The following is a 25515-nucleotide window of genomic DNA, read 5'->3' as shown; positions in this document are numbered from 1 at the left end:
GATAGGTGAAGTAATCAAATAAAGATTAAAATAATAGTAAGTAAGGGTATGAGAGCTGAAAATTATTTTAAATATAATAGCTAATTGAATTCCATATCTCTTACTGTTACTCTATTGTCTTATCCCTCATTCCCACATTAGGAAAGTACATAGAAGATTCTCACTAAATTATGTGTAAAATTATGAAAAAATGTATTAAAAGAATATAGGCTCATTGAGGCTGAGAAAGTTGCTCAGTGGTAGAGCTCTTGCCTTGCATGCATGAGGCCCTGGGTTTGATTCCTCAGCACCACATAAGCAAAAAGAAGAAAGCCGGAAGTGGCATGGTGGCTCCAGTGGTTTATCGCTAGCCTTGAGCAGAAAAGCTGAGAGAGAGCACCCAGGCCCAGAATTCAGGCCCCTAGACCAGACAGAAACAACAACAACAATAACAAAGAATATGAGCACAGTGGGGTTTTAGCTGGTTGAAACCTGTAGGGGGTAGTGTGTTTTTGAGGACTTGAAAAACGTTGTGATGGAGATGAAGGAATGGATGTACTTATTCTGGAAAATTGGCTAGAGGATTGCTCCCAGAAAAATAGTGGTGAATTCTTCCAAAAGGTTATAGTAAACCAGTCTCACAATCATGTTCTCTACTGCACTATTCACCGTAGAGAACTTATGGAAACAGCCCAGATGCCCTTTAGCGTAGGGATGGTTGGAGAAAGTGTTGCCCATATACACAATTGGATTGCACCCATCCATTATAAAGACCGGTAAAGCATTTGCAAAGAAATGGATAGATCTAAAATTATGTTAAGTAAACGACGTCAGAGCCAGACACACAAAGGACGCGTATTTGGAAGCCAGAATTTTATGCAAGTTAAACAACAGTATTAATCAAAGCATGCTATTTGCAGAGGAGTATTTAAAAAGTGTAATTTCTTATAAATTTGAACTTTTAATCCAACAAAACGAATACCAGGAAACTATCACTTGGAAATTGTGAGAGGAAGTCAATGGGAAGGAATAAAGAGACTTATGGAAGTAGAGAGTGAAGCCATAATATTCAATGCAGATAGTATGAAACTAGCAAAAATGAAATTGGGGTGAGGTTTGGAAGGATATGAGAAAGTTATGTAAAGATCCATCGTACTTATAAACTGATTCCTTGAATGGAAAACCCTTCATACAACTATTTAATAAAAATACAATTAAAAACAATGGAGACATTTGATCTAAAACCATGAGTCAATATGATAATTTCCTTCTGAGAAATTTTCTTTGCAGGTATTATCCGCGTAATGACAGAAAAGGGAACAACGCAATGAATATCAATACATCAATTTGCATATCCTAAATAGACACAATACATAAAACACAATAAAAATATTAGAATACATCATATGATAAAATAACAATTAGAAAATATCAAACTCTGATTGTTTTTCCAAGTACTTTACCTTTGGTATCTAATTTAATCCTCACAATAATTCCATAAAGTGGAACTACTTCTATACTACTTCTATTTTTAATTCTAAGATGATGATATTTAAGTCTTCAGAATTGGAATTACTAGTACAACATTGCACACATGGTAAGTGTTGGCCTGCGGTCCATTCCCACCATATCAAATAACCTCATTCTATTTTATAACTAAATACCAGCACTCAGTCTACTAATTCTAGGAAAATTTCCCAAAATTATTGTGCACACTCTAATAATATTTCACTTTGTCTTTGTTAGAAAATAGGTAACTAAGCCAGACAACAGTGGCTCACGCCTATAATGCTAGCTACTCAGGAGGCTGAGATATGAGGATTGTGGTTCAAAGCCAGCTCGGGCAGGACAGACTGTGAGACTCTTATCTCTAATAAACCACTAGTAAACTGGAAGTGGCACTGTGGTCCAAGTGGTAGAGCGCTCACCTTCAGTGGAAGAGTGCAGGGACCGCACCCAAGCCCAGAGGTCAAGCCCCATGACCAACAACAACAAATAAAAGAAAATAAGTAACTGAAATATGAAAACTCCAAATTCATAATCAATTTATACCTCTCTGGTTAAAGGAACTGCTAAACTATAACATTCTTGATTTCTAGCTCAAAATAGTAGAAATCATATTTTATCCCTTCACTCTACACTGCACTGCCTGGGGACCCCATCTCTGGTTAACACAGTCTTACTGAAAGAATGACCTGCCCAATTCCTGATAGAAAAAGACTGCAGGTCTTTTGGAGCAATCTTTTCCATATTGTAGCTCACCTAAATTTTTTACCATTAGAAGTATTTTGATTGCTTTTTATACCCAACATTTTGAGAGAAATTTACTAGTTTAAAATGTTATTAAATACAGGTGGAGCTGTTGCAACTATGAGAAGTACAAATTGTCATGTCGAAAACGAGCTTTACAAAGTTGGGGGGGAAGGGGGAGGATTGGGTGGGGGGATAGGGAGGAAGCTGGGAAGGGATGTGAAGGGTAAACAAAGGAGGAGACTGCAATTTTTGATAAGAAATGTACGCATTATCCTGCCCATGTAATTGTAACCCCTCTGTACAGTATGTTCACAAAAAAAATAAAATTAAATTAAAAAAAATGTTATTAAAGAAAGACTGATATAAAAATCACTTTTGACCCCAGTTAAATATTTTACCTTTCATATACCCAAAAATGCAGTCTGACCTATCATTAATGTTAGGAACGAGAGGTTAAAAATCATAGAAACCAAGACGAAAGTATGTATTAAAGAGTCTCCAACTTGTGAATACAATTGGTTTAAAAAGACATCAATAATACTGCATTTTTTAATTCCCTAGGATAATAATGATTCCCTATGATAATGATAATGATAAACTATTAACACTTAAAAATAACTCATTTTCTTGGGAGTAGGACACAAAACAAAAGGTTAATTCTAATCATTTAAAAAGATCTTTATTTATACTAAACGTTCACTCATAACTATAAAGATTCTAAAACAAACTGAAGTTAGAGACACAAAGGAAATAATTGAACTGCATCATGTACATTCAATGGACTGTTAATAGAAAACAAAGTTATACTAATAATTAGCTTACCCATTTCACTTACATTCTTTTATTCTATTCCATTTACTTTCATAAAAACTGGGTTTTCATAAAATGATTCATAAAAAAGCCTATATGCAGAGTTGTGGGAAGATGGCAGAGGAAAAGTTGGAGGCAAAACAAGCTCTCGCATAGAAAGCAGTTTTAGAGTTACAGTGAACAGTCCTAAGCCAGAGAATCACACCACGTGTGCCTTCACAGGACAGAGAATTAGGCCAGAGAGAGAAAATACAGGCAAGGAGACAGCCCTGAGCAATTGCCAACAGCCACCGGGGCTGTGGCAGTGGTGGCAGCAGCAACTGCAGCCGCCATACTTGAATCACAGAGAGTCTGGGAAGAAGGAGCCAGACGTGGCAGGCGAGCGAATTCTACTCAACATCAACAAGATCCGACAAGGAGGAGAAAAATTCATCCTGCAGTTCGCAGACCAGAGATGACCCAGGAACCAAGACTAGGCAGGAGTAGAAGCCTAAATCCTCACTCCTTCTCAGGGAACAGAGGAGGGAAGGCCACCCCTCCTCACCCACAGAACTGGAGATCACCATCTTGGATACTGACAAAGCTCGTCGGAGCTGCTAGCTCCAACTCAGGCCTTGGAATAAATCTAGAGTAATCTAACAGGTCACAAGAGCCTAAATTGACCTGCCAGACTCAGCTCCACCCAGGGAAAAGTCACCCAGCTCAGGCGCCAGCCCCAGGAGTGGCTTTCTCCACAGGGTAATCAAACCCAGAGGCTGCCCCTCCCTTTAGCAGCCTGGACAATCAATTGAAATTCAGTAAATAGAAACCCTGAGAGTGGCTCCAGGTTGGGCTCTGTGAGTTTCTCACAAACCAGCCCCTGGGAAAAACTACTGTTTGCTGAAAGGCCTCAACTCTGCCCAGAACCTAGCCTCATCACAGCGTCTCCAAACTCGAGGAAAAAGCCATCTCCCACTTTTGTGATACTCAAAGCAGATGTCCCTCCCATTGAACTAATCTGGGAGAAGGATCACAGAGCATTTTTCTGCCTGTTCAGAGAAACTGACTTAAGTACGAACCAAGCCACAGGAACACAAGCAGACCAGAGACTCCAACAAGAGGCTGGTTATGGACACAAGGGAGACCCAGGATTATTCCCACCCTCCAAAAATATAAAAGAATTTTTTGTTGTTGTAACATTTATAGATTTAATCTTTTTTACCTTTTGAGAAAAAAAAATTGTTTTCTAGTAATTTTTCTTTTCCTTTTAGAATTTTATTTTAGGGGTATAAGTGTCTTTGTGTTTTTCTTTCTTTTTTTGTTTTTTTTTTGTTTTGTTTTTTGTTTAGCTCTACTGAACTTCTGATCTCTTTTCTTTCTTGCTTATCCTTTTCATCTGTTCTTCTCTTTCATTCTTCATTATGAGACTTAATTGCTCTTCTACACATCCTCAGATAAACCCGTAGTCCATTTTTAGACCTTACCCCCCATTGTGTACACACTTAATCCACAATTTATTACTCAATTCAAAACCTCTTAGACTTAAATTCCTAAATAGCAGTACTACCTCTTTATACTTATATAATATTTTAAGTATTTTTATTTTTAAGTTTTTCACATCTCCTTTATATCCCTCCCCTTCTCTCATTATATTCATGTTCTTCTCTGAATAGTTTGTTACAAAAACATGGGCAAGATAGTGAGTACATTTCTTATGAAGCATTGTAGCCTCCTCCTTTGTTTACCCTTCCCATTCATTCCCATCCTCTCTCCCCCCCATCCAATCTTCCCACCTCCCAAATTGTAAAGTTCGTTTCGACATGATAACTTGTACTTCTTATCGTTGCAACAGGTCCACCTGTATCCTTATTTAAACGACCTGTTTTCCCTTCCGCTCCACACATTATACTGACATCAAATACAGGAAAGCAGAGGTTATACTGTGGGGGAGGGGCTTACAAAGCAACAAAGAAATAATCTTAAAATTGTATTAGAAACAAATGCATGAAAGAAAAAAAACACATTTAAAATAGATATCTTAGGGTTCATTTTCCTAACATCACCTTATCTGACCTTCTCAGCTTGGCTTGGCTTACTTCACTTAATATAATTTTTTCCAAGTCTTTCCATTTCCAAACAAATGGGGCAATGTCATTCTTTCTGGAGGCATAGAATTCCATTGTGTATATATATCACATTTTCTTGATCCATTCATCTACTGAGGGCCATCTGAGTTTTTTCCAGATCTTAGCTTGGGTAAATAATGCTGCAATAAACATAGTTGTGCTGGTAGCTTTAGTGTGGTCTTGTTTGTAAACATTTGGGTAAATGCCCAAAAGTGGGACTGCTGGGTCATAGGGGAGCTCTATGTGGAGTCTTTTGAAGAACCTCCATACTACTTTCCAAAGTGGTTGAACAAGTTTACATTCCCACCAACAATGAAGTAAGGTCCCCTTCTGTCCACATCCACTCCAGCATCTGTTGTTATTAGAGTTCTTGATTTATGCCATTCTAACTGAGGTGAGGTGGTATCTCAATGTTGTTTTGATTTGCATTTCTTTTCTGGCTAGGGAAATTGAGCATTTCTTCATGTGTCTATCGGCCATCCTTATTTCTTCTTCAGAGAAGTTTCTCTTTAAGTCATTAGACAACATATTTATTGGGCAGTTGTCTCTTTGAGGATTTGTTGTTGGGGGATTTAATTATTTGAACTCCAAATATATTTTAAATAGGAGACCATTGTCCGTTGTATGGCTAGTGAAGATCTTCTCCCAATCCATGGGCTTTCTATTGATCTTGCTAGCTATGTCCTTTGCCATGCAGAAGCTCTGCAACTTCATGCAGTCTCATTTGTCCAACCTTTCTTTGATTTGTTGTGTTTCTGGGTCCCTATTAAGAAAATTTAAGCCTGCGCCAAGGAGACCTAGGGTTTGTCCTATTCCATCCTGTAATATTATCAGGGTGTCTCCTTTGACTCTGAGGTCTTTGATCCATTTGGACTTGATTCTGGTGCAGGGTGATATATAAGGATCTAGCTTTAGTTTCCTACAAGTAGTTAACCAATTTTGCCAGCACCATTTACTGAAGAGGCTGTCTTTCTTCCATTCTATTTTTTTTAGCTCCCTTATCAAATATTAGATGGTTATAGGTCTCTAGGATCATTTTTGGGTTTTCAGTTCGATTCCATTGGTCCTGAGGTCTGTTCTTGTACCAGTACCAAGCTGTTTTGATTACTATGGCTTTCTAGAAGAGTTTGAAATTTGGTATTGATATTCCTCCAGCAGGGTTCTTTCCGTTGAGGAGCGTTTTTGCTATTCGGGGTCTTTTATTGTTCCATATGAATTTTTGGATTGCCTCTACTATTTCCTTGAAGAATGAGGTTGGAATTTTGATAAGTATCGCATTGAGTTAGCACATAGCATTGGGAAGTATTGCCATTTTCATGATGTTGATCTTTCCAATCCAGGAGCATGGTAGTTTTTCCCATTTTCTAAGTTCTGTTTTGATTTCCTTTTTCAAGATTTTAAAGTTTTCATCATAGAGGTACTTCACTTCTTTGGTTAAGTTAATTCCTAGGTATTTTATTTTTTTGTGGGGCTATTACAAATGGAGTTGCTTTCCTAATTTCAGCCCCACTTTTCTCATTGTTGGCAAACAGAAAAGCCATTGATTTTTGAGGGCTAATTTTATACCCTGCTACTTTGCCAAAATTTTGAATCAGCTTGAGTAATTTGGGAGTGGAGTCTATGGGATTCTTTAAATACAAGATCATGTCATCTGCAAAGAGGGAGAGATTTATTTCTTCTTTCCCTATTTGGATCCCCTTTATGTCTGCATCTTGTCTTATTGCTGTAGCTACACATTCTAATACTAGGTTGAAGAGAAGTAGAGAGAGTGGACATCCTTGTCTTGTTCCTGAGTTAAGAGTAAATGGCTTTAGTTTTTCACCATTAAGTATAATGCTGGCTGTAGGTTTGTCATATACAGCCTTTATTGTATTGAGGAATGTTCCATGGATTCTTAATTTTTCCAAATCCTTCATCATAAAGGGGTGTTGGATCTTGTCAAATGCTTTTTCTGCATCTATTGAGATAACCATTTGGTTCTTATCCTTCCTACTGTTGATGTGATGAATAATAATAATTGATTTGGTATATTGAACCAGGTTGCATCCCTGAAATGAATCCTGTTTGATCATGGTGTATGATTTTTTGGATGAATTGTTGAAGTCGATTGGCCAAAATTTTGTTGAGAAATTTTGCATCAATATTCATCAACAAAATGGGTCTATAGTTCTCTTTCTTGGTTGAGTCCCTGCCTGGTTTTGGGATGAGGGTTATGATGGCTTCATAGAATGTGTTCAGTAGTGAACTTTCTCTTTCAATTTCATTGAAGAGTTGGAGGAGCATTGGTGTGAGCTCAGCTTTGAAGGCCTTGTAGAATTCGACTGTAAAACCATCTTGTCCTGGACTTTTCTTAGCTGGAAGGTCTCTTATTGCTGTTTCTATTTCAATGCTTGAGATGGGCCTGTTAGGATTGTTTAACTCATCTGGGTTTAGTTTTAGCATGTCAATATTTGCTAGGAAAAGTTCCATTTCTGCCAAGTTCTGAAACTTATTTGCATGTAGTTTTGAGAATATTCCCTTAAATTGTTTTGAATCTTGGCTGTTTCCGTGGTGATGTTTCCATTCTTTTCTCTGAGTTTATTTATTTGGGTGTATTCTCTTCTTTTTCTGATAAGATTTGCTAAAGGTCTGTCAATTTTTTTAACTTTTTCAAAGAACCAACTCTTTTTTTTCTTGATTCTTTCTATAGTTTTTTGTATTCTAATACATTTAATGGTGATTTAATTTTAATTATTTCTTTCCATCTATTGTTTTGGGCTTTATCTTGCTTCTCTTTTTCAAAGAGGTTCAGATGTCTCATTAAATTGTTGGTTTCAGATCTCTCCAATTTGTTGATGTAGGAACTCAGAGCTATAAACTTGCCTCTGAGTACTGCCTTGGCTCTGTCCCAGAGGAGCTGGTAATTTATGTGCTCATTTTTGTTGAATAGAATGAACATTTCAATTTCATTTCTAATCTCTTCTTTGACCAACTTGATATTCAGCAGTGTGTTGATTAGCCTCCATGTGTTACCGGAGTTTGTTGGTGCCTTTGGGCTTGAGTTCTAATTTTATTACCTTGTGGTCTGAGAAAATGCAAGGTATAACTTCAATGTTTCTGAATTTGGACAAGTTTAATTTGTGGCATAAAATGTGGTCTATTTTAGAAAAATTTCCTTGTGCTGCTGAGAAAATCGTGTATTCTGATGCTGTTGGGTGAAATATTAGGTAGATGTCTGTTAAATCTAGTTGATCTATGCAGTTGTTTAGATCTGCGGTATCTCTGTTGAGTTTTTGCCAAGTTGATCTAGCTTGTGGGGAGAGTGGTGTGTTAAAATCCCCAACAATTAATTTCTTTGGATTTCTGTGGGATTTGAGAGAAAGTAGTGTTTCTTGGATAAATTTGGGTGTTCCGTTGTTTTGAGAATAGATATTTAGAATTGTAATATCCTCCTGAAAGAGAGATCCCTTAATTTGTATGTAGCAACCTTCTTTATCTCTTCTCAAAAATTTTAATTTGAAGTCTATTTTATCTGATATTATGATTGCAACTCCTGCCTGTTTATGGGGGCTTTTGCTTGGTAGATTTTATTCCAGCCTTTAACATTGAAAATGTTTTCATTTTTAGGGGCAAGATGTGACTCCTGAAGGCAGCAGATAGAAGGATCTTGTTTTTTAATCCAACTAGACAGCCTAGGTCGCTTAATTGGAGAGTTCAGTCCGTTAATGTTAAGAGATAGGACTGAGAGGTATTTGGGAGTTCCTGCCATGTTATCCACCTTCTTGGGGCTGGGAAAACTGGGTTCTTCCTATGGTTCTTGGATTCTCAGTTTGGGTGCAGTTTCTTGGCCTTTATTGTGGTCTTGTTGGTTTTCTATGTGTAGGATATCTTTAAGAATCTTTTGTAGGGCTGGTTTGGTGGAGATGCATTGTTTCAATTTTTCTTTGGGCTGGAAGGTTTTTATTTGGCCTTCAGTTAGAGAGTAGAGTTTAGCTGGGTACAGTATTCTTGGTTGATAGTTGTTTGTAGTGCACGGCATATGTCATTCCAGGCTCTTCTTGCTTTGATTGTCTCTGCTGAGAAATCTGAGGTGATTCTAATTGATTTCCCTTTATAGGTGATTAATCTTTTCTCCTTGACAGCTTTAAGGATCTTTTCCTTGGTCTGAATTGATCCTGTGTGGATTATTATGTGACGGTTGGATGTCCTATTCTGGTCTGTTCTATTTGGAGTTCTAAAAGCTTTTTGTATTTGAATATGCCTATTTTTTTTCATCTTTGGGAAGTTCTCTGCTAGTATTCTCTTAAACAAATTTTTCTAGACCATTAACTTCTGTTTCTAGGTGCTCCTCTACACCCATTATCCTTAGATTAGGCCTTCTGGTGGTGTCTTCCAAGTGTTGGATAGATCTCTCATATTTCTTGGACTTGTCTTGGATGGTTGTATGTTCTTTCTCTGTAATGTCCAGGGTGTCTTCAATCCCTGAGATTTGATCTTCTGCATGGTCTAACCTGCTGTCAATACATTCTACTTTGTTTTTTATTTCTTTTCCTTCTATTTTTTCAGCTTTGATGGCTTCAAATTCTTGTTGCTTTGTTTTAGATCTTGTATGAACTTCTTTACTTCCTTAATTTGGTGTTCAGTGTTTGTTCTCAAATCACTTAGTTGATTGTTTATGGTTTCCTTGGACTCCCATTCCTTCTGTTGGTTTCCATTCACATTCCCTTGGTGGTCTCCCTGACTTCCTTTAGCTCTTTTTTAATGGATACCATGAATGCCTTTAGTGATCTTTGTGTATTCTCATCCTGCTCTCTCAATTCCTGTATTACTCTTTGCTTAGCTTTCTCCCGTTCATGAGATTCCTGTAGTTCTCTTTGAGTGTTCTCAGCCTGCTCATGCCATTCCTGCCTTTCTCTTTGTGTATTCTCAAGCTGCTCATGCAAATCCTGCTTCAGTTTTTGAGTAGCTTCCTCACGCTCATGATATTCCTGTATAAACTTTTGAATTGCCTCCTCTCTCTCCCTATCACGCTCATAAAGAGTCCTTTGTATGATTTCAATCTTTTCATTTATCATGTTTGCCAGCAGTGTTTGTAGAACTATTTGGGAACTCTCCTCTGCATTATTCATTATCTGTTCTGTCCCCTGGTTATCATGAGTGGGAGTTGAGATACTGGACTTGCCATTTTTCTTGTGTTTTTCCGGCTTACTCTGCCCATTTTGGATGAAATTAACACCAGTTTTGTGCTAGAACACTACCTTAAGGCAAGCATCAACCAAAGTCTGTATTTGCACAGTCAATAGTCTGCAGATATAATTTAGTTCATCAGATACATCTATTCAAGATCAGACAACTGTATATTAATGTGCTATGAACCCCATAGAAGAATTTGGTAAACCAGAAATTATTAGGGTTAGGAAGAGATGTGGGTAAAAAATAGGAATAGAGTGATGTGGGAAGGCACAGGTAGTGTTAACTATATCCTAATCTCAAAGGAGGAAATAGGTTGGATACGATGAAAGTAGAGGGAGAGAAAAAAAAGAAGAAAGAAAAAGGCAACCAAAAGAGACCAGAAAAAAAATAGAAAGGTAAAAATTAAAAAATATTATTAAGATTGAAAAACAAACTATCCAGAGAAGAACATGAATATAATGAGAGAGTGGGAGGGATATAAAGGAGATGTGAAAAACTTAAAAATAAAAATACTTAAAATATTATAGAGGTATAAAGAAGTAGTACTGCTATTAGGGAATTTAAGTCTAAAAGGTTTTAAATTGAGTAATAAATTTGTCTATTAAGTGTGTACACAATGGGGAATAAGGTCTAATAATCCACTGCGGGTTTATCTGATGATATGCAGAACAGCAATTAAGTCACGTAAAGAAGAACGAAAGAGAAGAACAGGTAAAAAGGATAAGAAAGAAAGAAAAAAGATCAGAAGTTCAGTAGAGCTAAACAAAAAACAAAACAAAACAAAAAATAACAAAAACAAAAATAAAGAAAAACACACACAAACGTATACCCCTACAATAAAATTCTAAGAGGAAAAAATTACTAGAAAAAAATTTTTTTCAAAAAAAGTAAAAATTAAAGATTAAAAAAATTTAGAAAAAATTTTTTTTAAAAAAAGATACACAAAAAATAATTTTTTTTGTGTACCGGAAAAATCCGGTATCTCCCTTTTGTCTCTAACCAGCCTCTTGTTGGAGTCTCTGGTCTGGTTGTGTTCCTGTGGCTTGGTTGGTTACTTAATTCAGTTTCTTTGAATAGGCAGAAAAATGCTCTGCTTTCCCCAATGTTTTGCGATCCTCTTCCCAGGTTAGTTCAATGGGAGGGAAATCTGCTTTGAGTATCACAAAAGTGGGAGATGGCTTTTTCCTCGAGTTTGGAGATGCTGTGATGAGGCTAGGTTCCGGGTAGAGTTGAGGCCTTTCAGTAAACAGTAGCTTTTCCCGGGGGCTGGTTTGTGAGAAACTCACAGAGCCCAGCCTGGAGCCACTCTCAGGGTTTCTGTTTACTGAATTTCAATTGATTGTCCAGGCTGCTAAAGGGAGGGGTAGCCTCTGGCTTTGATTACCCGGTGGAGAAAGCCACTCCTAGGGCTGGCGCCCGAGGTGGGTGACTTTTCCCTGGGTGGAGCTGAGTCTGGCAGGTCATTTAGGTTCTTGTGACCTGCTAGATGACTCTAGATTTATTCCAAGGCCTGAATTGGAGCTAGCAGCTCCACCAAGCTTTGTCGGTATCCAAGATGATTTCCGGTACTGATGGGGGGGGAGGGTGGTCTTCCCTCCTCTGTTCCCTGAGAAGAAGTGAGGATGTTATTCTTCTACTCATGCCAAAACTTGGTTCCTGGGTCTTCTCTGGTCTGCAAACTACAGGATGAATTTTTCTTCTCTTTGTCGGTTCTTGCTGGTGTTTAGTGGAATCCGCTCACCTGCCGCATATGGCTCCTTCGTCCCGGACTCTCTGTGATTCAGGTATGGCTGCTGTAGTAGCCACCACCACCGCTGCCGCCGCCGCAGCAGCTGCTGGCAAATGCTCAGAGCTGTCTCCTTGCCTGTGTTTTCTCTCTCTGGCCTTAATCTTTTTCCGTGAAGGCACACTTGGTGTGATTCTCTGGCTTAGAACTATTCACTGTAACTCTAAAACTGCTTTCTATGCGAGAGCTTGTTTAGCTTCCAGCTTCTTGTCTGCCATCTTCCTGAACTCCCATCTTTTAAAAAAAATATTTTGTTTGCTCTATTAATTGATCAGAGGAATGGATTTTGTGGCAAGCAAGGTCATTACTCATCTGTCTCTCTCTTTGTCTCTCCCTTTCTTGGTTCTCATAGATAATATTATTACCCAATAATTATCCTAATTTATTTTGCTTTCATATTTTTGGTTGCAGCATTTCACGTTTTGCTCTGCCATTTCCAAAATCATTAATATAGTAGGCTTTATTTCCTATTTTCTCATTCCTAGAATAAGCTTCACATGAAGACATCACTTGTCCTCATTTTCAGTGTATACATTTGAATGCGGAAGAACATCTTTCCTCTGCTCTCCATCAATTCCCTGCTCTCCAGTTAGAATAATTTCGAATAGTAAAATTGGAAAAAGAGAAATGGTGAATAAACAGATGCAGAAAATTCACTGGATATTTCTGACCAGTTCAACCAATGTGAACTATTAGGGAAATACATGGACACCTCATTCCCACTGGCACTCAAAGTCTCTGGTTTGGCAATTCTTAGGAATATGAGGAACAAGATAAAAAAGTAAGGAATGATATCAATTGCAAGAAAAAAAGTGGAGAAGAATCCAAGCAAATTTCTTCATTGGGCTGCCAAAAATATTCGGCTCACTACAGTGCAGTGACTTCTTTCCCAAAAGGCCACTCATGTGAATAGTAGGGATGCTGATGAGTATATCCCTCCTCATCGAGAAGCCTACAGTGGACACTTACACATTGTCAGTGAGTTGGTGTCTCAAACGGCACATGCAATAACTGTAGATGACTGGACACCCCTGCACATATATTTGCATATATGTGGAATAATATTAGAGTGGCTTCTTTCTTACTTCATCATGATACAGAAACCAATGCCCAAACTAAAGGCCTCTTGACCCCCTTACATCTTGCTGCTGAGAATTGAGATAGCAAAGATATGCTGGATCTCCTTTTGTTGAACCATTATATAAAACCAGGCATGAAGAACAACATAGAAGAAACTGCATTTGATATTGCCAAAAGGATAAGTATGTATCACTACCTCTATGAAGTTGTGGAAGGCTGTACAAATTGTTTACCTAAGTCCTAATGGTCGAGTTACGTTTCTTAAATTTCAAAAATGCAAGTCCATCTTTTATGTCCCTACAAAATATTTTCCCAATCCAAATAAGAGCAATATCTTTTTTTTTTTTTTTTTGGTCGGTCATGGGGTTTGAACTCTGGGCCTGGGAGCTATCCCTGTGCTCTTCAGCTCAAGGTGAGAGCTCTACCAATTGAGCCACAGCTCCACTTCCAGTTTTCTAGAGGTTTATTGAAGAGTACCACAGACTTTCCTTCCCAGGCTGGATTTGAACCATGATCCTCAGATCTCAGCCTCCTGTGTAGCTAGGATTATAGGCATGAGATACCAGTGCCTGCCAACACCAATATTTTACTGTAAAAATTCATGGATTCCGTGGAATTCTTTCAAGTGAATTGCCTGCATTGCATGTCAAAATGTATTCAGTATTTTTTTGTATACATATATAATGATTTCTTCAGAGATTGTGATTTTCAATCAGAAATAATTTTAACTTACCTGTTGAAATGAGTAGTACAGAAAATAAAATATTTCTGGTGCTTGTCTGAAAAAGTATATTTTAAAATATTCTATATTCTATGTTTGCATAATGTTCATAATTTATTTTATTTTCTCTTAGATATACTGTGTATTCTACATTATTTTATAATATATAGGTTCTTTAATGTGTCCTTTAATTGCATTCCATATAGAAACAGTTTGATTCCTTTTTTTTTCTAGGTCTTAATGTTAATCTTTGCATTGTAATTTCAGTATACTTGCTACTGAACCATGTAGTATCCTCTAAATTTATGTAGTTAATGATGCAATCTTTATACAGGCTTTTATCTATGGGTGCCTACTAGTAACAAGGAAAGCTTATTGTTCCTACCAATGCTATCGATCTTATTTCCTTAAAATTCTGTGCATAGTGGAAAAAATGATATTGATCAATCTATTGCTCACATTTGCAATTTTTTTTTGTCAATGACTATCTTAAATTTTTTGATTTGGAATTTGATTGTACTCTCAATTATTTATTGATAAGTCCAAAGGTGATGGCTTTTTCAAGTACTTATTTATCCAACTGTGTTAGCTCTGTGGACCTAATGGATTCAAAGTAAGCGTTGCTTAAGAGCTACTTCTAAACTTCTTCAGCTGACATTTTCCCAAATGATGTGTTACTGGCACAAATGTCTACCTCAGCCTTTATACTTCTTCCATGTGGGAACAGACCAACCAGAATATCTTACTCTGACAGCATAGATTGTTTTACTGGAACAAAACTAATCTTGTTTACAAGGGATCATAGAGAGATGAACAGTTCAAACAGAACTGTTCAGACTAGAAGGTATTTTATCAAAATATAATTGTTTATTACACCTTCCATTTCAAAAGTAGCTGAAGCCAAGAAGGTGAAAAAATTTTTGGTATGCATGATTACTTAATGTCCTGGCCTGTCTACCATCCAACCAGGCAGGAACTTACACTACTGCCTTTTTATCAACAAATATTTTCATAGTTGCAGGAGAAGTCCATATGTTTCTCCTCGTTATTAGGCATTAAAATGATAATGCTTTAATCACAGTGTTTCCTATTGCCTCCATGCTGTAAATCTACAAATGTTAAAGCTTTAGCTCTAACTCTATCAAACACTGAGGTAGACATAATGGATTAATACTTTAAAACAGATTTGCCTTTGATACAGTAACTACAACAGAACAATGCAAAACGTGTGCCTTTTAATTATAGTATATATAGTTATATATTTTATATTAATATGTGCTGATTTTATATTTCACACAGTGAAACTTACTAGAATTAGTTGATAATTTTACAAATAAATTGATATTTATTTATTCCAATAAATAGAATTGAAATAAAATAATTAGGTTTAAAATATATATTAGAATTTAAAAAGTATCAATGCAATATCTTTAGTATAACCTTGTGATATATTCTATTCTTGGTCTTCTGAATCCACATGGCAAAAAAACAATGTTTTCCTCTAATCTATAATGGATTTTGCTCTGCTGCTCTGTTTATTGCTTTAAATCGCTTGTCCCAAAATGTTTTTCTCCATATTTCTGAAGCATTCCTACTGATTATACCCAAATTTTGCTAAGATGTCTAAAACACATTATTCCTCTTCAGTACCCATGGGTCCTATGTTCCCAGCTCCCAGTTACCTGCATCATCAGATGACAGGAGCAAGACTTCTCACCAAGGCCCATGCAACATCTCAACAACAAAGTAATTCAAGACCCATCTCAATTTCTCATTTCCTATATTTCAGGGCCCCAATTCCTTGAGATGCAGGAATTAGCAGTAAGCAATTGTGAAATGCAAGGCAACTTAAAATGAAGGATGAGATAACAAAATTTCAGAGAAAGTACTGTAATTCTAACATTCAACTTATAGATGACCAGCCCATATGAGTGAACAAGTTCACAAAGTGTCATAAGCTTATATTTAACACCCCTCCCCTATGATTAATGAAAGATTTTATTCCAACATAAATGGGCCAAAAAATAGATCCTGGAAGGATAGATCCATAATTGGTCTACCAAAGCCCAGAAAACTTACTTAGAGGTCAAATGTAATTCAGAAAAACATTTGAAGCACTAAGGAGTGCTTCAAAACACTCGGACTTCAGTACAACATGGTTCTGTGGTATAAAAATGTCACTCTCAAACCAATGATAATCTACATTGAATCTCCTGAAAGTGTATTCCTTTTCAAATAAACTTTTAAAAATCACATTCGCCAAAATAACATTTGACAAGTTAATGATGCTTAGTGACATTACAAGTTTTTCAAGTGCAGGGAGCAAGTTACAATAGAGTTGAATTATTACACAGCACTAATGCCAAACACGTTCAATCATTCATTAAAGTATAGAAATAGTACCACCCACAATTTGTGTTTTTCAGTAAGGGCCTTCCAGAATTGTGTTAAATCGATCAGCCTCCTAAATTTCAAACACAAATGTTAGCTAATAAATTTCATCATTTAATAAGGTACATTTTAAAATGTCACAAATAGTTGCCTTATCATATGTTATTTTATGTTTTCCCTTTGTCTAACATAGTAAGAAATATAACATTAAGTCTTGGATAGGGGTACTCATCAGAGATATGACAAACATAATATCTGTCTTCTATTTCTATCATATTTCTCTCAGAATAAATTGTAATTTTCTTCTTTTCCCAAAACTTATAGGTAGTAGAAAATATTATTCCATGTAAAATAAAAGAATCACACCATTGTACAAAGCCATTTATAAAAATTCGTAGTTAGGAATACATTCTAAGCCATTTTTAACTTTCTTTTTGACTAAAGATTAATCTTCCAAATGGATGAGAATAAAATCATGTTTAGGTGCTTCACGTCTCCAGTCTTGCAAATTGCTGCTGCAGATGAATCAATTATGGAAATAAAAGCTGACATCAGTTCAAGAATATGCATGATTGAAAGTCCATGGAATGTATATAAACCTTTCAATGTATTAATAGAGAGTTTAACAGAATGACTATCAGGAAGTTTCAACCAGAGAGGAATTATAGTAAAGACATAGAATGAATGAAAAATGAACAAGGGGCAAGTACAGCTAGAATACTCAATGTACACATATGATAAAGGAAGTGGTAAATTGAAAATAAATCTTGGAGAAAGGTTGGTTGAGAATGATGGAAGGAGTGACTCAGATCTAGGAGCATTGGACAATTAGGTGGATATATTTAATTGTGAAACAATTGCACAATCTTTTAAAATTCAGTTAAAAAACACAACAAGAAACAAAAAACACTCAAAAATCACAACCATCAGCAAGCTCCAGAGAGTATGAATATGACCTCTCAAAATTTTAATCAGTTAATGAAGGGCAGTTTTTGGAAAAGCAAACAAAGCTGTTCAAAGAGGGAAATTTGGGATAGCGGATAATTTTGAACAGAATTAAATAGATTGTCTAAGGTTATATATCACCTACATCTGCTGCAAATAGTATCTTTCTTCTACGTGTTTTCTGTCTGAACTGGATAATCCAGTCCTGAGACACATTTGGTAGCTTGTGAGGATAGAATGGAAGAAACAAGACCAAGAACCCATTACTCCACTGGAGAGAAAACAATACTATTTTCTCTAATCTCTCTTCACTACTCTTTCTTCATTCTTTTAAGTCAATTGATTTTGAATTATATTTTTCCTTCTTTCTTATGGCAAAGTAATTCATTAAATATTATTTTCCATTTTCTTCTTTCATGCTGTTTAATTGGCCAAGTAAGTCCATTAACTTCCCTCTTGGATTTGGTTGCCATGAAACAACATCTAAGTTAATGAGGAGAAATCTAATATAAAACTTTGTCTCCAGAAAACAGTCTAAGAAGCTGTGATCACAAATATTTGGCTATATTTTTTTTCTTTTACCTTGAAAGACTTCTTGTGTCTAAAGTTCCAACAAAAATAAGTATTCCATCACTTGTTGGTTCAATCAGAATTGTCTAACCTCAAAGATATATTTTGCTAACAAGATGCTTATAGGAAACAAAAGAATACTGCACTTTTATCTTCTCTCTTAAGATTCTCCTTAGATACCATATCAGGAACAGTGAAGTTTTTCTATGCAAAATTATTTCAATAGATTATTTTTCTCTTGGTCTTGAATTTATTCACCAAGATCTATGGAGGAGAATCAAGTTAAATCACCCATACCTTGGAAGACAGTGTCTGTTACAAAGGACAATGCTTCTATGTCTTCCTCTTAGCTCTTGCCGGAGTTCCAATTAATCACAGCTTCTTGGCTTCATGTCTAGTGAACCTGAAGGACTATATGGGCTCCACCACTGCTACATCTTCATTATTTCTCTTTTAAAACGCTTTAATTGCCTCATTTGGATGTGGAATTTATCTTCATGTCTTCATTCAATCAGTTCTGCATTGTAATGAGCCAAATGGGCTCTGTAAACTTACTTTAGGGAGTAAAGATACTAACACAATTTATATCAAAAAGTTTTGGACTCCCTTCACTGCTGAAGACAATACGCTTCGCTAAGTCTTCTAAGAAAATTTTTTAAATTAACTTTTCCATTTTCTCAATTCTTTTCTGAACTTTTTGGCATATGTAATAAGAGAAGTCTTCACTATCTCATATTAATAAGGATATTATTTTTGTGAGCCACTTACAAATGTGAAATCATTCGTTTGAAGTATCCAATCAGATTTTTTTCTGTGTTTCAATGCTTCACATCCAAAGACATTGTGGAAAGTGTTAAAAACAAAAATGTGTAATCCCAACACCTTCTTTCATTGTGAAGGGCACGTTCTCCCTAAATATTTTGACTCAACTTATCTTTTTCAAAGAATTACAGTTTGGTAATTAAAGGTAAATTCACAAATTTTGATGCCTTATTTTTTTTAAGAACTTTGAATTTAAATTCCAATACAACCTTGTTTCAAACAGGGAGAATATAGTTCCTGGCTAAGACAATTCCAAGGGCACCTACAGGATTTACATCAAGGTTTCTCAGGTTTGTTTTTTTAGTGTGAAAAAGAGCCATCTTCATCCACATTGCTCCCTCTCTACTACGTCTCCTTGGATTTCTTTGCATGAAAGCCTATTCTTCCAGGCAATTTTAAATTTTCTTAATAGGCTAAGTTGTTAAAATTTTGACCAATTAAAATATACCTGTCATAACTTTAAAACTCTTGAAAATACTTTATCAGAACCGTGAATTCACCGATCTTAATTCCACCTTTACCATCAAAAAGTTAACATGCTGTTTTCATGATATAGTATCCAGTGGTTTTGTTATGTGTATATATAACCATATTAGCTGATGATAAGAAAAATGAATTCCAAGATATGGAACCAGATTTTTTCATTTTTGGTTGTTGTTTTTGATGAACTATGTGATTTCTGTTTTCTTTGGGTTTTCGCCCTATGGTTTATCCCTGCTGTATTTCATTTTGTATTGTATATACATTTACCTTAATTAGTGAAGGGAAGGGGAAAAGCATAATGGTGAGACAAAGGACAAAAGGCAAACCAATGTAGTAGCAATACTCACAAGACAATATGTTGGAATGTACATTACAACTTGTGAGGGGTGAAGGGATGAAGGAAAACTGTGAGAAAAATGAGAAACGGTTAACAATTTGAAAAGTAATTATTTATACCTTACAATTACCGTAACCCCACTGTACATCACTTTGATAATAAAATTGAAAAAATAAGCTGCGTAAAATATAATTTCACTGTATTGGCACAGTAAATAATATTCTTTATGTAGTAATATTTTAAAAATCAATACTATTTGGCATCTAATTTGAATTAATTACCCCTTCTTTATCAGAGGGTCAGCAACCTGAATGTTATCCAACTAGACAATATTTTCACAATATACTTGCCAAATTTTTCAAAAAGGAATAAATTTAGTGCTTTCTCATTCTATAACAGAAAACAGTTTAGTGCTATGGAAACCCATAACTTTTAAAAGTAAGTAAGTTGTTAAGAGGAAAGAATATATGTTCTTCAAAATTCTCATGACTAATAACTACTCATTTTTAAATTCTCAACATTCCTGAGAGATTCAAAACAGTACCTGTTTGCATGTTATGTAATTCTGCAATAGATGCAGTTTCCAATGGGGTGTTACAGATTAAGATGTCAACAGAAAAATAGCCACATTCTGGTAGAGGATAAAACTATGAAGCATGTGTAATAATTAATTCTTCAAGAGTAAGCAATTGTTTATCAGAGTAAGCTATTATTTCTATGACCATCAATCTCAAGATTTATGCCATAAAGTCATCCTAGCCCAACAGTTTCCAACTTGTAAGGGGCACCTAAAATTCCTTAATTCACATCATGAATACCTTATCTCTATTTTGAGAAAATACTAAACCTCTGCTAATGTGAGGCCCTCCTTGTTCTGAAAAGAACACCACAATAAACTGAGCTGCATCATTTTTCCTCCACTGGTATTCTTGAGATCAGAAAACTTGCAAATATTATTTATATTTATACTTTTTTAACTATCATAAATATTCAGGATGCTAAGACAGGAAAATTATGGTTCAAAGCCCACCCAGACAGGAAGGTTTCTTAGAATCTTATCTCCAAAAAACTTCTCCACAAAAGCCAGACTCAAGTGGCACTGAGGTTGAAGTGGTAGGGCATGGGCCTTGATCATAAACAGGCTCAGAGGCACTGTCCAGGCTAAGAGTTCAAGCTCTAGGATGAACCAATAAAACTGAAAACAAACCCCAAGCCTAGCATTTTTCTACATGTATACAGAGGCACATAAATAAGGAAATGGCTTCCTGTGTTACATATCGGTAGAAGAAAGTAGATGTCACACAATTACTCTCTTCATGCCATATTAAACCAAACCCTTAAAAATTTGGTTTTTCCATATGTATAAATTACTGTCATCCATTTGTTGGCAACTCTGTCTAGATTATTCACATTAACATGGTATATATGAACTGTGGGAATTATCTTTTAACTATGTTCTAATTATAACACTCTTGAAAGAATATCTAGGCAAATAGAATGCCAGAATCATTTGTGAATTTTTCAATTAATCCCTCTACTTAAAAAGAATTTTGTAGTATCCTATAGGATATGAAATTACAAACAAAACCAAAAAATATATTTTAAATGTAAATTCTAATTTAACAAGGTCTACAAAATCCTACATTAGACGAACTTTGCTATTTCTCCAGACTTAAGCTTTTGTAATCCTTCAACATTTATTTGGAATCCAACAGAATGAGGCTTTCTTACTTTTGCAAATTTTTGGATGGGAATCATGAACTATTTTGCATCTAGGAATGTTCTGTAATGATGAGAGCATTTAAAACACAAGTGAAGATATATATGAGTTGCATTCAATAGGAAACTTGACTTCTCAGAACATAATGAAAAAATTAGCCCAAACTTCTAACTGTGTATTCCTTTCTTGTTGTTTGGTTTGTTTTACTGAGACAAAATTATTCTACTTGGTCCAGGGAAGGTATCGTTATGTAATTCCACTATCTAACCTCCTGTCTGAGTGCTAGAATTCCACGCTTGTAGCACATTGCCCTGCCATAGTTTTTTATATAATCTAGAAGCAGACTAGCAATTCTGAACTTCTCCTATGATCTTATCCACTAGATTGAATGCTCAGACTGTTTATGTACTGTTTTCAAAGATGTTTTAACATTTGACACAGGATATGCACATTTTCAGATGCACCTTCAGGATTCCCTGTTTCTTCCACCATGGATCCTATCCCGTTAATAATGATTGCTTGACTCTCTGAATATCTCTGGTCACTAAATATGTAATATTCTCAACTTCTGGGGGAAAGTTTACTTGAAGTCTTTCTAATATTAAAAATTATCACTTGATTCTAGTCTTACTCAGGACCTATTTTCAATTGTTTTCTACATATTCTGAGAGTTGTTTCATTTGTGTATTTTTGTGTGCACCCATAAGTGCCTCTGTGTGTATGTGTATGTCTGTATGTATGTATGCAAAAATCTAAAGCTGTTATTCAGCAATCTTGCTCTGACTGGTATTCCAGGTTTTGGCTGGTTAAATATAGGTAGTGTCTCAAAGCCTATACTGTCCAAGCTGGATGCAAATTGAACTTCCCAGACTCCTTTACATTCTTAGGTTTTATTTTTCTAGGCGTATCAACTTTTAAACTTCAAACACTTTTGTGAGTGTAAAGTCTAACCTGTGCCCCAGATTTTTAACTCAAGAATTCATATAAAGAGATGAACACATACATTACATATCCTGAGTGTACATTGTTAGATATGCGATCATAAACCAAGTTGTTGTGAGCTCGGAGGATTGGGGTTTAAAGCCATCATGGGTAGGAAAGTCTTGGAGACTCTTTTCTCCAATTATTACCAGAAAACTGGAAGTGGCACTGTGGCTCAAATGGAAAAGCTCTAGCATCGGGCTGCGTTTCAGAGGAACAGCACCCTTTCCCATATTTCAAGTGCCACGAACAACAACAACAAAAAATATATATAAGAAAAGGAAAGAAAAAGAAATGTGATCTTAGTCACCAGGTTCATTGCTATTATAATTCCTGTTCTCTCAAGATGGACTCTTTTTTTCCAGTTAAGTCTATTCTCCTATATCTGACTTGCATTGGAAACAGAATCATTCTTCCATTCTCCTTTTTGCACATTTACATGATTAGCATGGGTGATTTAGAAAGGGAGTGGCTTCATGCTTCATGTTCCACTAAGGAGTAATGCTTTCTCTATATCACTCCCATAAATCAACATACTAGACTTGGCTTTATTGTTTCAATGTTTTCTTTTTTTTTTTTTTTTTTACACATTTTCTTTTTTTAATTGTGAAAATAGTGTACAGAGGAGTTACAATTACATGGGCAAGATAATGAGTACATTTCTTATCAAGCATTGTAGCCTTCGCCTTTGTTTCCCCTTCCCATCCCTTCCCATCCTCCCCCACCCCCATCCTCCCCACCCAATCCTCCTTTCCCACCCTCACGAAAGTTGTAAAGTTCGTTTTCCACATAACGACTTGTACATCTCATTGTTGCAATGGGTCCACCTGTATCCCTATTTAAACGATTTGTTTCTCCCCTTCCTCTCCACAAATTATACCGACATCAAATACAGTGAAAGCAGAGGTTATACTGTGGGGGAGGGACATACAAAGCAACAAAGAAATAATCTTATAAATGTGTTAGAAACAATCACATGAAAGAAAAAAAAACATTTGAATACATATCTTAAGGTTCATTTCCCTAACGTCACCTTATCTGACCTTTTCTGCTTGACTCAGACATATACTAGTTATTGCAAATAAGGGAAACCATGGGACCTATGTTTCTTTGGGCCTAGCTTACTTCACTTGATATAATTTTTTCCAAGCCTTTCCATTTCCTAACAAATGGGGCAATGCCATTCTTTCTAATGGAGGCATAGAATTACATTGTGTATATATACCACAAAGAATGACACTGCCCCATTTGTTAGGAAATGGAAAAACTTGGAAAAAATTATATTAAGTGAAGTAAGCCAGGCCCAAAGAAACATAGGTCCCATGGTTTCCCTTATTTGCAATATCTAGTATATGTATGGGTCAAGCGGAAAACGTCAGATAATGTGATGTCAGGAAAATGAACCCTTAGATATGTATTTTAAGGTTTTTTTCTTTCATGCATGTGTTTCTAACGCATTTATAAGATTATCTCTTTGTTGCTTTGTATGTCCCTCCCCCACAGTATAACCCCTGCTTTCACTATATTTGATGTCAGTATAACTTGTGGAGCCGATGGGGAAAAACCAGTTGTTTAAGGATACAGGTGGACCTGTTGCAACAATGAGAAGTACAAGTTGACATGTCCAAAACGAGCTTTACAACGTCGGTGCGGGGGGAGGGGGAGGGAGGAGAAGGAGAAAGATTGGGATTGGGGGGTAGGGGGGAGGCTGGGAAGGGATGTGAAGGGTAAACCAAAGGAGGAGCCTGCAATGCTTGGTAAGAAATGTACGCATTATACTTCCCATGTAATTGTAACCCCTCTGTACAGTATGTTCACAAATAAAATAAAATTATATTTAAAAAAAAGAACTCTAATAACAACAGATGCTGGAGGGGATGTGGACAGAAGGGAACCCTACTGCATTGTTGGTGGGCGTGTAAACTTGTTCAACCACTTTGGAAAGTAGTATGGAGTTTCCTCAAAAGACTACACATAGAGCTCCCTTATGACCAAGCAATCCCACTTTCGGGCATTTACCCAAATGTTCAAAAACAAGACCACACTAAAGCTACCAGCACAACTATGTTTATTGCAGCATTATTTACCATAGATAAGATATGGAACCAACCCAGATGCCCCTCAGTAGATGAATGGATCAAGAAAATGTGGTATATAAACACAATGTTTTCTTATTTGTAGAGTCTTCTATATTGTATTGAACACTTATACATATACACAGAACTTCTTTTTCTCCTATAATTGCTATTGTTTTTCTGACTGTTAACTCATGTACACTTGTGAAATTAATGCACAGCACATAGACTCACAAAAAATGATCTGGGAACCTTCTTCCCACTTAAAATTCACCTTAATTTACAGAGCACGTAAGAAGTTTGAACAAAATGTTCTCATTGATAATGTATTTATAAGCAATTTAAATTTCATTTCTCTTTACTAAGTTGTCTCTAAAACATGTGTTACCTCATGTCCAAAATTGTCCTTGTGCTATTTCAGTGAAGCCAGAAAGCATTCATTTTTTTCTGGAGATGAACCATAGATTGTTACTGGAATTAAGTGGAAGTAACTGTTACTGGATGTGGAAACTGATCCCAGTAGAGGAATTGAACATAGAGAAATGACAAAGTTCAAGTTAACTATTGCTTTCCTTTTACTGTACAAGAAAGGGATCCAAGGCTGGGAGGAAACTCTGTCCCTGACTTTTTTGAGTGTGTCTTTAACTCATATAAAACGTGTCTGTAAAGTTCTGGTTGAGAGTATTACAAAAGGAAACAATATGTCATTTGAAGGCCAGTATAGAACAAAAGGAAGCAACTTTGTTTTAAAAATGTTTTATTGCAAAGAACAAATATATGGAGGTTTTAAAGTGTCTTATGGATGGATGTTTCACTCCTGAGATGATTTTCTTGTTGCAGGAATCGGTTATCAATTCCTTAAGTCTGGTCCTGAGTTTTCCATAGCAATAAGGATTCCAAAAAAGCAGAATCCAGTGAGTATGATCAGCAAAAGCAGCCTCTTCTATGATCACCATATTTTTAGGAGAGTCCCGAAGAAATACCTAGGGTTGGTTTTGTTTGCTCCTTTGTTTAGTTTGTGCTGGTTCTGGGGCTTGAAGTTAGAGACTGGCCCCTGTCCCTGAACAGTTGTCTTTCTTTCCCACCTGGCCCAAAGTTAGTACTCCACTGCTTGAGCCAAAACTCCACTTCTGCCTTTTTTGGTGTTTAATAACAGATAAGAGTTTGACAGACTCTCTTGCCTGGGTTGGCTTTGAACTAAGACAGTAAGAAAGCTCAGTGACATCAACTGTATGGACTTCTCTTTTGAACCAAGAAATATTAGATGAAGTTTATTATAAAGCTA

This window comes from Dipodomys spectabilis, unplaced genomic scaffold, assembly GCF_019054845.1.
Source record: "Dipodomys spectabilis isolate Male_0828 unplaced genomic scaffold, ASM1905484v1 ptg000200l, whole genome shotgun sequence".
NCBI lineage: Eukaryota > Metazoa > Chordata > Mammalia > Rodentia > Heteromyidae > Dipodomys > Dipodomys spectabilis.
This window is presented reverse-complemented; position numbering follows the sequence as displayed.